The sequence below is a fragment of the Varroa jacobsoni genome, unplaced genomic scaffold (genome assembly GCF_002532875.2).
Source record: "Varroa jacobsoni isolate VJ856 unplaced genomic scaffold, vjacob_1.0 scaffold_886, whole genome shotgun sequence".
Taxonomy (NCBI): domain Eukaryota; kingdom Metazoa; phylum Arthropoda; class Arachnida; order Mesostigmata; family Varroidae; genus Varroa; species Varroa jacobsoni.
The window spans coordinates 248,571-260,800 of record NW_019213788.1 but is presented as its reverse complement, the minus strand read 5'-3'; positions in this window follow the sequence as shown (position 1 = coordinate 260,800).

The window sequence follows — 12,230 nt, the reverse complement described above, 5'->3', positions numbered from 1 at the left end:
TCTCTGGCAACTGAACTACCAGGGGTTGTTTGGAGAATGAGCGGAGAGGGGTAGACGCGCGGTTCGGAGGCTGAAGGCAAACAGCTGAAGGGGAATATAAACGCCAAGAGAATATAAAATGGTTTTCTTTGAACGATGCTGGGCTGCGTCACAGACTACGGGGCAATGGAGCCGCGAAGCGGGCGCCAGCGAAGCCGAGATATTTGAAGAGATAGAAAGTGAAAACCAGTGAGGTGGAAGCATTTCGACGAGCTGCACCCGCATCGCAAAAACGGTAACAACGACAAATCTGCATCGGCTGTGAATACCTGGAACCTTAGCCAGGTGGAAGCTTAAGCGAAGCACGGGGATGAACAACTGTTGTTCCTAATGATGTGCGTTCGGCTAGTTATCGCCGCATTAAGATAGTGTCACTATCGCTGTTGCTAGTGCTTCGCTGGCTTTAAACACGTGGCCGTTATAAATTATCAATCTCTTAGGCACGGCTGTGGCCGAGCTGTTGATCGTAACGTACAATTTCGTCTGCTGCCGTTGTGATTCGAATTTGTGTGCCACAAACAAGATGTGTCGTACTCTTTGCTAGACGATCTATAAGTTAACAATTCTGTTCACGTATTTAGGTAGCTGTATATAGTTTCTAACCACAGAAGGTTCGCCCAATGTCAATTGATCATTTGGTCTAAAAGCTGATCGAGAGAGGTGGCAGCAAACGCGGTGAAACATTTGAATAACAACGGGTCGATGTGGAAACACGTCCATTGAAAGTGTGGCTTAGAAAATTTTTCATGGTAACATACGTCTTCGGCTCTTCGATGGAGTCTTCTATTAGTGTGCGGAGTTTTAAGACGCTTGTAGCATACTTATTTGATTTGCCTACCTTCGAAACGCGTACGAGGGAGCGTTATTAGATCAGCGGTCAGAAAAGCAGATTATGTCGTGTACTTGGTAAAAACAAGACCGCACATTGGATTTGATAACATAGAAACTATCGATCCGCAATGACGCAGTCAAATTTATATTTCATTAAAGATAGTCTCGTCGTAATGTAACAGTCACTGTTGGTGTACCGCCCCGTACTTTTGGCCTAGCAGAGAAAGTGTAGCTGAACACAGTTCTTTATATATTTACATACTTTCTTTTAGCAATTTTTTTATGAAGTTTTTCCTGCAGTTTACAAGGTTTGTAATTGTTCATAAAGTTTTTACTTCCGTTCTGCAAATGTTAATATATTGTCGTTGCGTAGACTTATTCACTGGCAGCTGTTCAGGAACGCCAGGATGAGTGGTTAACTGCCAGCGGATGTGGCGACAATTCATCGACAAAGGGAATCACTCACCTCCGCGCGAAATCTGTTATAGTCGTTTGCGAGTCGGGCCAACTTTTAAAAGACGCTACTTACCTTACTTTTTGCGCCATCTTTGTAATCGAACATCTATAATTCTACTCGGTCTAAGTATTAAACAAACCGTATTTAGCAAACTGGTCACTTATGGTGTGACGACAAGTGTTCTAACGTGTAGACGGCCCATCGTAACGGTTTACTACGCCACCTAAAAGGCCCGATAGCTTCCGTACGCGCGCATTTCGATTCAGGTAAACCTACGTTCTAGTACTGCATGTTTCATTATCTGTAGCTTCACACCGGGCACAGAATGCTCGTGCACCTGACACGTGCCGTTGACAAACTTCTCAGATGTGCAGCATTTTTCGCATGCCCTAATAAACTTTCCCGGTCGTTTATGTAAGCAAACGTTTTTCTCGTTGTCATATCTACGTTATTTCGATTCCTGCAGAACCTCTTGCAGTAGGTAGGCAGTACTGGTCCAGACACGATTTTCAGAAACGAGCTGAATTCCTTCAGCTTGCTTCTTCAGCAGCTTCAGAGCTTTTTCAGTTGCGTGACACGCTTGTAGCCAGCTGCTTTATCCTAACAATGTATATAATTATCGGCACAGCTGTGGGCCATCGTGCCACTTATTATATCTTGTCTATTCCGCCGAAAGACCAAACTTCATATAGAGCCTGTATTTAGTTAGTAGCAAGTAATGATACGATATGGTTGATTATAATACGCTTTGAAATGAGAAGTTTTGCTTAGTACTAAATGTCCACGTTTAAACGTCAGTAAAAAACGGACATTTTTTTATCATTTGCTACTTGGAACAACTGGCGGAAAAGTATTACGCAGCTATAATCAGATTAGCTTAGACAGATATATTGTAGTTTATTTTGTGCTAATAAATATTTTACAACTTAAAGCCACAATGTACGCTTATTTACCCTCACTTGGTTGCTCGGAACTATGTAAATGCCCTAGATAAAATAGTCTTGTGTCAAAACCCATTGGAGACCATTTCCATTAAGCTGAGTGTTGGATGGAAATCTAACCCCCTTACGCTTTCCTTAGCACCGCCTGGCACTCCCAAAGCAGTGAATAGACAGCCATATTGATGTACTTTGGTATTCACTTATACCATTTCACACATACAAGCCGAACGTTATCTGACAGATTATGCATAGTATGTAGACTGACCCATTTACTCAGCCGACTGCCCTGAAAGAAATGAATGCTAATTTAATTTTGAAACGATGCTTAGTATCGATCCCGGTTTGATGGAAACAAACTCCAATCCCTATTTTTACTGACCGTGAAGAAACCCCAACTATGAAGGGCAACATTCGCTGGAAGCTAACGGATCTTCGAAAATCCACTTGCGGCCCGAAAATTCTCGTCCAAACACATTCTGTCGCAGTGATCCATAACAGAGACGTTAACGCTAGCGAAGCTATTAGCAACATTGAAGATACCGACGAGAGTGGATAGGAATCTAAGTCATTGATGTAAATCGAACACATAGACGATACTCGAAAATGCAGGCGAAATTACAAGTTACCGACAACAATTTGGGCCGAAAACAATTGAAGATCGAGGACATCGGTGAGAATCGGGAATCGAAGGCATCAGCGAGAATCGATCGGACTGATCCCACCTCCCCTGCCCGATTCTCCGTCGTCTTGACCCTTACGTTATTGTCTTCAATTTCACCACCACGTCTGCGGCAACTCGTAATCGCTTCTTTCGTTGATCTTCAGGTCACCGCCATCTTAAAGCGACAACGCCCCTATCCCAGTTTGCCGTTTAGCTCAACTTTCGCTTGCCCGGCACAGTCTTCATAGCAGACTAAGCCGGCATCGTCACCTGTTTTGACATTTCAGTCGGAATATTCTGGACATTCCCCTACCCCCTGCAGGGAACTTCAAATAGCAGTTTTACAATTATTACAATCTTAATCGAAAAGGGGTTGTGCGGTGCTTTTTTAGTCGACCTGGACGTCTTCAAGCTGGATAAAACGTACGACTATTCTCGTAAAGATGTCTTAATTGGACATTTTGATTTCGACTGTTTCGGTCGAGCGTTTGTGTCCACCGGCGAATTCTTCTGTATGAACTTGATTCGAAATCCTGACGGCCTAAACAACTCGTTTAACAGCCCACACGTCCAAATAGATACTCATATCATCCAACTAGTGCGATAATACTGCCACACGAGCTCACTAAGAACACTAAGCTCGAAGGTGTACGTTGCTAAGACGGGATACAAGTTTACCTGCAGTATTTCTTATCCGATTATTTGGCCTGATGCTGCCAACACAGTCATGACTTGACGAATGGTCTTTCTCCTCAGTCAACGAGAAAGAATCGAATCACTCGAAACCGAGTTTCATCTACATAAGCCTCGGCTGGCAGATCTTCAAGAAGATCGTTGGCGCCTCCTGGCCATGGTGGCAAAACGGATGTTCGACAGCTGGATGCCTCTCGTTCAACTGGCTAACTCTAGCAGTCCAATCCATGCGCTCAAATGCCCTATAGCCTGGATCACCCCTCTTCATACATCTGCTCCTAGGGCTTGCCTAAATCCTGATGCCTCTGCTACGGCACTCTTGTCGCTTTTCCGTCGATCGCTGTGCTACCAGTTGGCAGCGACTGAGCTTGCTTAATCCCCGACTGATCTGTTCAGGGATGTACTGACTAAGAAGTGTTATTACGGCCCGAAGCTTCTTGAGCGAATACAAAAAACCAACACAACCTTGTTCCGATACCATATTTCTTGTTCTCCATTTTCTGTGGAACTGCAAACGCTAGCAGTTCGTTCCAACTCTTTCAAGTTGTCCAAAATTTGATACGAGCTTAAGAGATTTTACTTAGAGCACATTCTGCATTATACCTATGAAATGTTTACTCTGTTCTGCTCGCTAATGATTCAGCTAACGAGAAGTTTTCAATCGCTGATATATTGTACCATACTAGCAAATACGGTTATTGGCTTTTTTCTTGGAATAGCAGTCTATCATACAGTCGAAGAAAATCTGGTATGCCTGTTCGAGCTTTGTTTCTTTCAACAAGTATTTAAACACAACATTAAGCACAAAAATGCAATCGTGCTAAAGCACTTATTTCTGTGATCTGCGTAAATTTCGCTTAATGCAACACAGAAAATCCATGCGATATGAGTTCTTAAAGAGTAATATTTCTGGCATTTTTCTTAAATGGGTAATGTCCGGCTAAAAACGCTACAATTTCTTTTTATGATGATTACTATGAGTTTGTCAAAATAAATAAAAAAAAAAACACACCTTGAAATCGATTCGTAGAATAGGAGTCAACTTTAGGCTACGCATGTTGTCTAACTATACCCGTTTAGCATTGATAAGGTCGCATCAATTACCCTGGCCTGGTTAGCCTAGGCATATCTCGCGTAATGTTACCTTTCGTACATATCTATGTGTCTACTCATTCGATTTCTATAGTCTCTTAGCCGTTCAGTAATGAATTTAATTACGCTATCAGGCCGATATCGTCGCAAAGCGTAGTGCTTCGCAAAAAAAGGAAGCGCATAGGCAACCAAATCGTTCATGTATATATCTACACATACTAGATAATGCAGATAGATGAAGACTTATCAGAATGGCTTGCTCACGTGTGCGCCACGATCGCCATGAGTGTCCGAAGGCACTCAGAGCTCTATAGCAACAAATGCCATATCCGTTCCGGGCATTGTTATCCACCACACGCGCCTCTCTAGATTCTAGCAGGGTTGCCTGACTGCTGCGTTAGGTTGCGACCTCCAATGGCTTTCTCGTTTCAAAGGTCCCTGCTCGGGCCGGATTCCGTCGACGTGGCCATGTTGATAAGACCGTCTTGCAGAACAGAGGATTTGACAATCTCACGACTCTTAACCATCAAGGCTAGTAACTTGCGTATACTTACTAAATTCAGTAGCTCACACTGATGAAGGGATGGCGCTTACCGGAACTGCTAGGTAGCGAGCGCAAGAAATCTTAGTCTACTTTGGCATTCCCACCGGCCTCCGGCATAAACGCAATATCATAGTGATTTAGTTACTGTCGAGTTATTGGGCCATGCCTATCGTGTGTTAGTTTACCAAGATAACAGACTGTTCCAGAATAAATTATATTAATATTTATTAATTACAGCAAAATGTGCGCAAAGCGCGTGGACATATTGTTCACGGTTGATTCAAACTGTCTGATTTTACACGTATCTTTAAAACGTATAACAGACGAATATATATACCGTTATATTAGATATACTAGATTAGAAGCGCCAAGCAATTAAATCTTTCGTATAGGTAGAATACGGGAAGATAATAGCTGAGCATGAGGTACGAGGAGCGACAAAGAACGGGAGAGACATTAACGGGATGATGCGAAACTATGCACTTGTAAAAATACAGGATAACATGTAAATATTGCCAAGACTTGTAAAAACGTAGTCGAAATAAGACGACATTCCTGGCAGGTTGAGTCTGAATCGAAGCGGGTGCTCTTATTTGGCGAGTGAAGCTAAATTGTGACACGTTTTACTACGGAATTATATAGTAAGTGTTCGATTTTTTCAAAATATTTTCTCTAACTGTCATCGTTACGAACCTAATATATAAAGATGGATATAGAATACGAAGAAGTATTTAAGAACAGCAAGCGTAATGGCTCTATGACGCAAGGCCGTAACCAAGGCCAGCGTGGTACGCTGCTGCTCCCCAAATAGGCACCCATACCACAAAGTCGTTATCCTTTTGATTGCTGCCTCAGCCGATAAGCCTGCATAGTTATCTATCAGTCTTGAGCACTTTAGCATAGTTTGGCCTTGGGCTGACCACGTATTCATACAGAAAGCGGACTGGATGAATATCATTACTATTAACCAAAAGCACGCACAGAGGATCCACGGAAACTGTAAGGTGTGGGGATTAGATGGGGATTGATTAAATACGAATGGAATGCAATAGCGACCCTACGCGAACCGGGTCGGCGTCGCAGATAGTGGCGGCGAGATGCGGTAGATTCATCTGGATGCATAGGTTGTTGGACGTGTTTCGGCTATGATATACATAGTCAGCTGGTTGGAAACAACGGTTGACTTTATTTGTCTTGGTATCTGGGCCAAAGGGTACCGGTATAAACTTCCGTATGCTGGGAAATTTAGAGGGGCCGCATTAAAAAGGAGCCGTGGAGAGGGATGGAAAGACGAGTTTGTATTTTTCAGGTTTTGAGAAGTTCCAGACTACAACGAAAATGGCATCTCTCACCGACACGTAGTCCACAATAGGACCTTCATTTTACTAGGCGATCGTTAAGCTTTCATGCTTTCTGCGAGCCACGGCAATCGCGATAGTGGTGCCTGACAGTTGACACGCACTAAACCCAGGTTGCATATGAAAGTATGAATATTTGCTATGTACACCTAGTATTTACGGCATACGAAGCGTAACTAATTGCCTGAGTGTCACGGCGTCACAAGTTCTGAATCCCTATCTGTTAAAAGATCTTACATTTAAGCTGTTGTATTCAAAAATGACAGGGCTGTTTTACAAGTGATCCATACGAAAAAGATTTATATATGACAATATTAGGCTGGCTATATCCTATCCTACGTACTAATAATAGTAGTACTACTGTGCACTCTACGACGATGACCTACGCTGTCCTATAAACGCGAAAATTATAGTCACCCAGTAACATAAATACCACTTGATTCTTCTGTTGCTTTCGGCCTGCGGTTCCTGCTAACACTCCAGTTTTGTAGAATATTTGTTTACCCACATGAATCGCTTCTGAGTGAACTATTTAGACCGCGGTACTAAGCGTCAGTTAAGTAGAGCAAGCTAATCAGTGCTTTGTATTCAGTGGATAGTTTTGCTAACCCGAGCACGGAGATAGACAGAAGAAACCATTTTTACGATCGGGTACATACAACCATAACTAGAGAGATCCTCTGAGCCCTACTCTGTCTTCGAACAGCTTTTTAATTAGTCTCAGAAAGTTAAGTGTGACCTAGTGATGACCTTTAAATATCATTTCACAAGATCTACTTTTTTTTTTGGCTGTGAAGTTCCTTTGGCTGGATATTTGATTAGCTTAAGTCAATTGCCTTTGTTATTCGTTAGTTAAAAAATCGTACGACGTCTTTCTAGGAAACTTGTGTAGCCACATTGAAGCAATCTGACCTTCGCTAAACGTTACTTTGGTGCCTTAGCCGAAGGTATAACAAAAGCATCAAAGGCTTTTGTAGGAAATAAACTCACTAACTTAATCTGAACACATACAGAATTTTACTTGAAAGGAGTGCACGTTTCAATGACGCCATTTTGGAGCCATTTTATGCGATCCGAATTACGTTACGGTGATGAAGTCGTCATTTGACTCTTTCAATGGCCATGTCCTTGTGTTCTTGTTTAGCATAAGGACACAAGGACAGTTGACGGCCTAATAAAATTCCTGTACCAGAACCAGCATTTGTGATCTTCCTATCATTCGATTGTTCACCATGCGTCTTAGATACTCTTTCTTTTATATTCTACTGTCCCCTACCATTCCATTTGATCTCACATTGGAGTGACACGTATCGGCTCCTCATTGTGGCCAGTCTTTTGCGGGCAATCGATTCCTTCATGGCGAGTTAACAAGAGAAGTCTAAAAGCATTTCGCCGTTACCGTTGAATGCGTAGTATAGATTATAGGATTTGTAAACAGCGGAGATTTGCTCGAATTTAACCTAACCGACCAGCGGTAGTGCACTATAAAAATAATAAATTATTACTTTTATTTTGTTTTAATTTTTACTTATCTCAGAGACTCGACGAAGTTATATTAGGCTGCAACTTGTAGGGTTTGTTTTTTTTTTTTCGATTTAGTCGCAAATGAAAAAAGGATCGATGTATAAAGAGAGATACTTCGTATATGACACCCTATAAAACAGAGCATAAGTACGGACTTACTAGACTGGAACTTACTTTGGACGACTTGCCTTCTACTGTTATTTCTACGGGCCAATTATTAATCTCTGCTCCTAAGGGCGAGGTACGCGGCTGCCGGCATATTCAATAACCTTGTCGAATTTTGAAGAAGTATACGCCCTTTTCACACACATGTATATGTACATATATATATATATATATATACATGTGTGTCACACATATATATATATATATATGTGTGTGAAAAAAATGTACGGTTTCCGTATTTCAATTATATAGCACAGAACCTCTCAGCTGGTTTTCCTATTAGGCTGAGATGGACCCATTGGATAGATTCGTCCCCGGTTTTTTTTTGACGATTTATCACAAAACAACTAGAGAAACACAGTCGTCTGTAAATTAATTGGTTAAATTAAGCATGATTAATGGTAAGGACGACGTGAAGGCTGTGCACCTACGAGAGACAATTACAGATACGTCGGTCGCCGCCATAACGACACGATTGCCTGTATACTCCACTTGTGAATTAAACATCAACAGAACGGTGGCACAATGACATGGCAAATGAATCCTGACTACGGTGCAGAAATTCTCCTTTATGAGTCTGCATACGCTGGGAGCTAATCGGGTACACAAATAGCTTGAAGCAGATCATGATCCTAGGCGTATATAGGATATATTAGGTAAAATAGACGTATATACGACATTGGTAGTCCTGCTGCTAAGAAAAGCTTGATAGCTTTAGCAAGATCACTACACATGTCATGTTTTCAGATGACACTAACATTAAAACAAGTGATTTTTGCCCAGTGTAGTTAAAAGAAGAAAAAAAACTAAAAGGTGGATAATCAAAAAAATAAAGAAGCTAGAAACTGTTTACCAATTCGCCCTGCAGTAAATATCTATCATAGTATTATGGATTCGTACGATATTTTTTCCGACACCTTATCAGGTTCCACTTTGTAGCTTAGCATAGACCGATGGACTTCGCCCACCGATATCGATGGCCGTATCTAATCTTAACTTTACTCATTAACAAGGCTGATCATGTGGTGAATTGTGATTCTAGAATTCAGTTGTCTGGGGAATAACGAAACTTAGCGGCCGTACAAGGAGACCCATACTGTTTACTATTTCATTAAAGCCAGCCACACAAATTGACATCTGTTTACGAGTTCGAATCAGAACCTAATGTAAACGTTTACCAACTGAATTGGGTTCAATGCGTGCTCCTAATATTTTAGTACGGAGAATGGGAGCTTTAATTATATTGAGGCTACGGACACATCATTGTTGATTCGCAATATCCCGCCAAGGTTACTGGAGCTGGGTTTCCTCATAGAACAAGAGGTACCTCGTCAAGTATCCGGGTCGGTGGAAAGCAAGGTTAACATACTGGAGTGGCCGTAAAAGCGAATGAAATTGTATTAAACAGCTGGGTGGTAGTAGGCTGCGTCTCGCGAACAAGCTGTCATGAAGCTCAACAACAGGAGCTGAACTGGTAACAGCTGCGATGGCTGTCACTGAAACCGGCATCTGAGACAGTGCTTTGGAAGCTGCAGCAAAGGTCCTACTGCTGACGGAGATCTTTTTAGCGGACGACAAAGACCTGTAGCAACGTAGAAATGAAGAAAGAAAAGAAGTATGAGAGAGAGAGAGAGAGGGAGGGAGGGAAAGCATTGCAACGCTCTGGCAGGTGTCTTTTCGCAGGTTTGCTAGCGCAGCGCTACGATAGTTGAGACGCATATTAAGTCGAGAGCAGAAACGTGTACAAGGCATAACTGGCGTGAGTACTTAACGAGCCCAGTGTCGCAGGAAAGCCCACGGACCCAAGACAGGCTTCAAGCGGTAAACTATTCGGAGCCTTTTTACACGCGAAAATAAGAATACATAGCAAAAGCTTATAGAGGCATGTGACTCGACTTTAAAATAATCAAATTAAACACATGGCAAATAGCGTTATTATCAGCGGTAATTGTACAATTGGAAATGGTCAGGTATTATAGTTCAAATTCGAAGGTACACTTAGTAAAATCCCTCATCTCAATTTGAATTGAAGCTAAATGCTCTTTGGTTCATCCAGAAAACCGGAAGGACCAATTTCATAAATCAAGTAAATAAAAGACTTCCACAAAAAGTATGATATGCGGTACATTCGGATTTGACTAGAAGGTCCAGCGGATGAGATGCATAGCTGGCACACGAAGAAAAAAGTTAACGTCCATAAACATGCCCAGCTCCAGGAACCGACCCACTTGTTGGCGTGCAAAAGTGATATTGAACAAATGGACACGTTTCTGATGCATATAAGGTTGGTTAATTTAACCAAATGCTTTGAAACGATGCACGTTCCTGTAAATGCCAGCAAAATAGACAGCAGTCTTAGTGGCGTTAGTTAGGTTTATTTGGGGCGCGATGGGGGATCGCCACGGCTTATGATTGGTAATGTGGTGCAGACGAAAATTCGCTGTCCCAGCTTAATATTCACCAAATGCAACAAACTTTGTAACGTAGCTACATTTGCCGAAAGTAGACGATGTGTAAGAAAAACACTATTGTGAGCCACAAAAATTGGGTCTACTAACGGAGGAAATGAAAATACATTGCTCTGTTATATAAAGGGAAAAAGCGCTCTGTCGAAGTTTTCAGAGATCGGACTCGATTTTGCTACGTATGTATCAGTCTACGGCTGGTACGACGTAAAATGTAAATTTATGTATGCGAGTTATTATTCTGTCTAAGCGAGTACGCAAAAATTGTGAGCACCTAGTATGATCTTCATGTAGATGTTTAATCAAATGGTTGAACACGTGGCAGATAAACCCAATCTTTACTATAAATCCAGAGGCTTATTAGCATCAAATACAGACGTTTCAATGCACCAATTGCCGAGGATCGCTATTGATACCCCATACCTACTTCGTCGTTTCTATGCGCATACGTCTCCTTTTATCCGGTTATGCTATAATATGATATTAAGTCCCCGCCCTATCGCCCCAACAATCACGTTACTTCAACATGGCTTCAGGTGTTACATTAGTCACCTGACCTAACCTTATCCGAGTCGACGTAGCGTACAGATTAGCGAGTCAGTGCACAGCTAACCATTAGCAAACTGCGACGCGCGAACAGCTTAGTTAGTAATGAGTGCATTGCCTGGTATTAGCGAGCTCATTTCGATACGCCGCTTGTATTTGTACAACGTCTGGTAACAACTTCGTTGACGGACTTTCTTCTCGCGACAATCTGTGTTAGTTTCCGTTGACTCAAGGAGTGGATTTTCCCAACAACGCAGCCGATAACATAAGATAACTAAGAAAAAATCCCATTTTGTGTTTTGCAAGGTTCGCTTTTATGAAAAGTGCCAGCGCGCGTTATGCATTTTAAGACGATTTCGTGATCGTCCCCCATAATTGTTGCATATAATTACACGATCCCAAAGGCTTGTGTTACCAAGGTCCTGACCAGCCTCCTTCTGCGGAGCAACTATCGTACGGCTATCGTTCCCCCAGACCGTTTGGCTCCAGCTCCACTCGGTGACGGTAACTTTCCAACATTCAACCGTTCAGCATCCTACCGCTTTTTCCTCAGCGGCCGTTACTTCTTCACGTTCGCTCTCGACTCTGCAGAAGCCAACGGAGATTCGAGCCCTTCCATGCGATGGCCTACCCCCGAGCTGCCCCGAGTACCACATCGTACACAACACCAGCGTTCAACAGCAGAATCGAGGTAGCTCTAAGCATTCGGGTAGCAACCTTTACCGAGGAGACATGGCAATGAAACATAACGTCGTTTTTACTTTTGCTTCTATGGCATTTCCACGACTCAAGCCCACCCAACCCGGTTTGACCCGAACCATCGTTTATCTCAATCGCTTCTCTCCCGATCGCCCGGTTCTTTCGTCCGCTGGACTTCACATAAGTCAACCTTCGAACAGGGTGCAGTTGGGAGT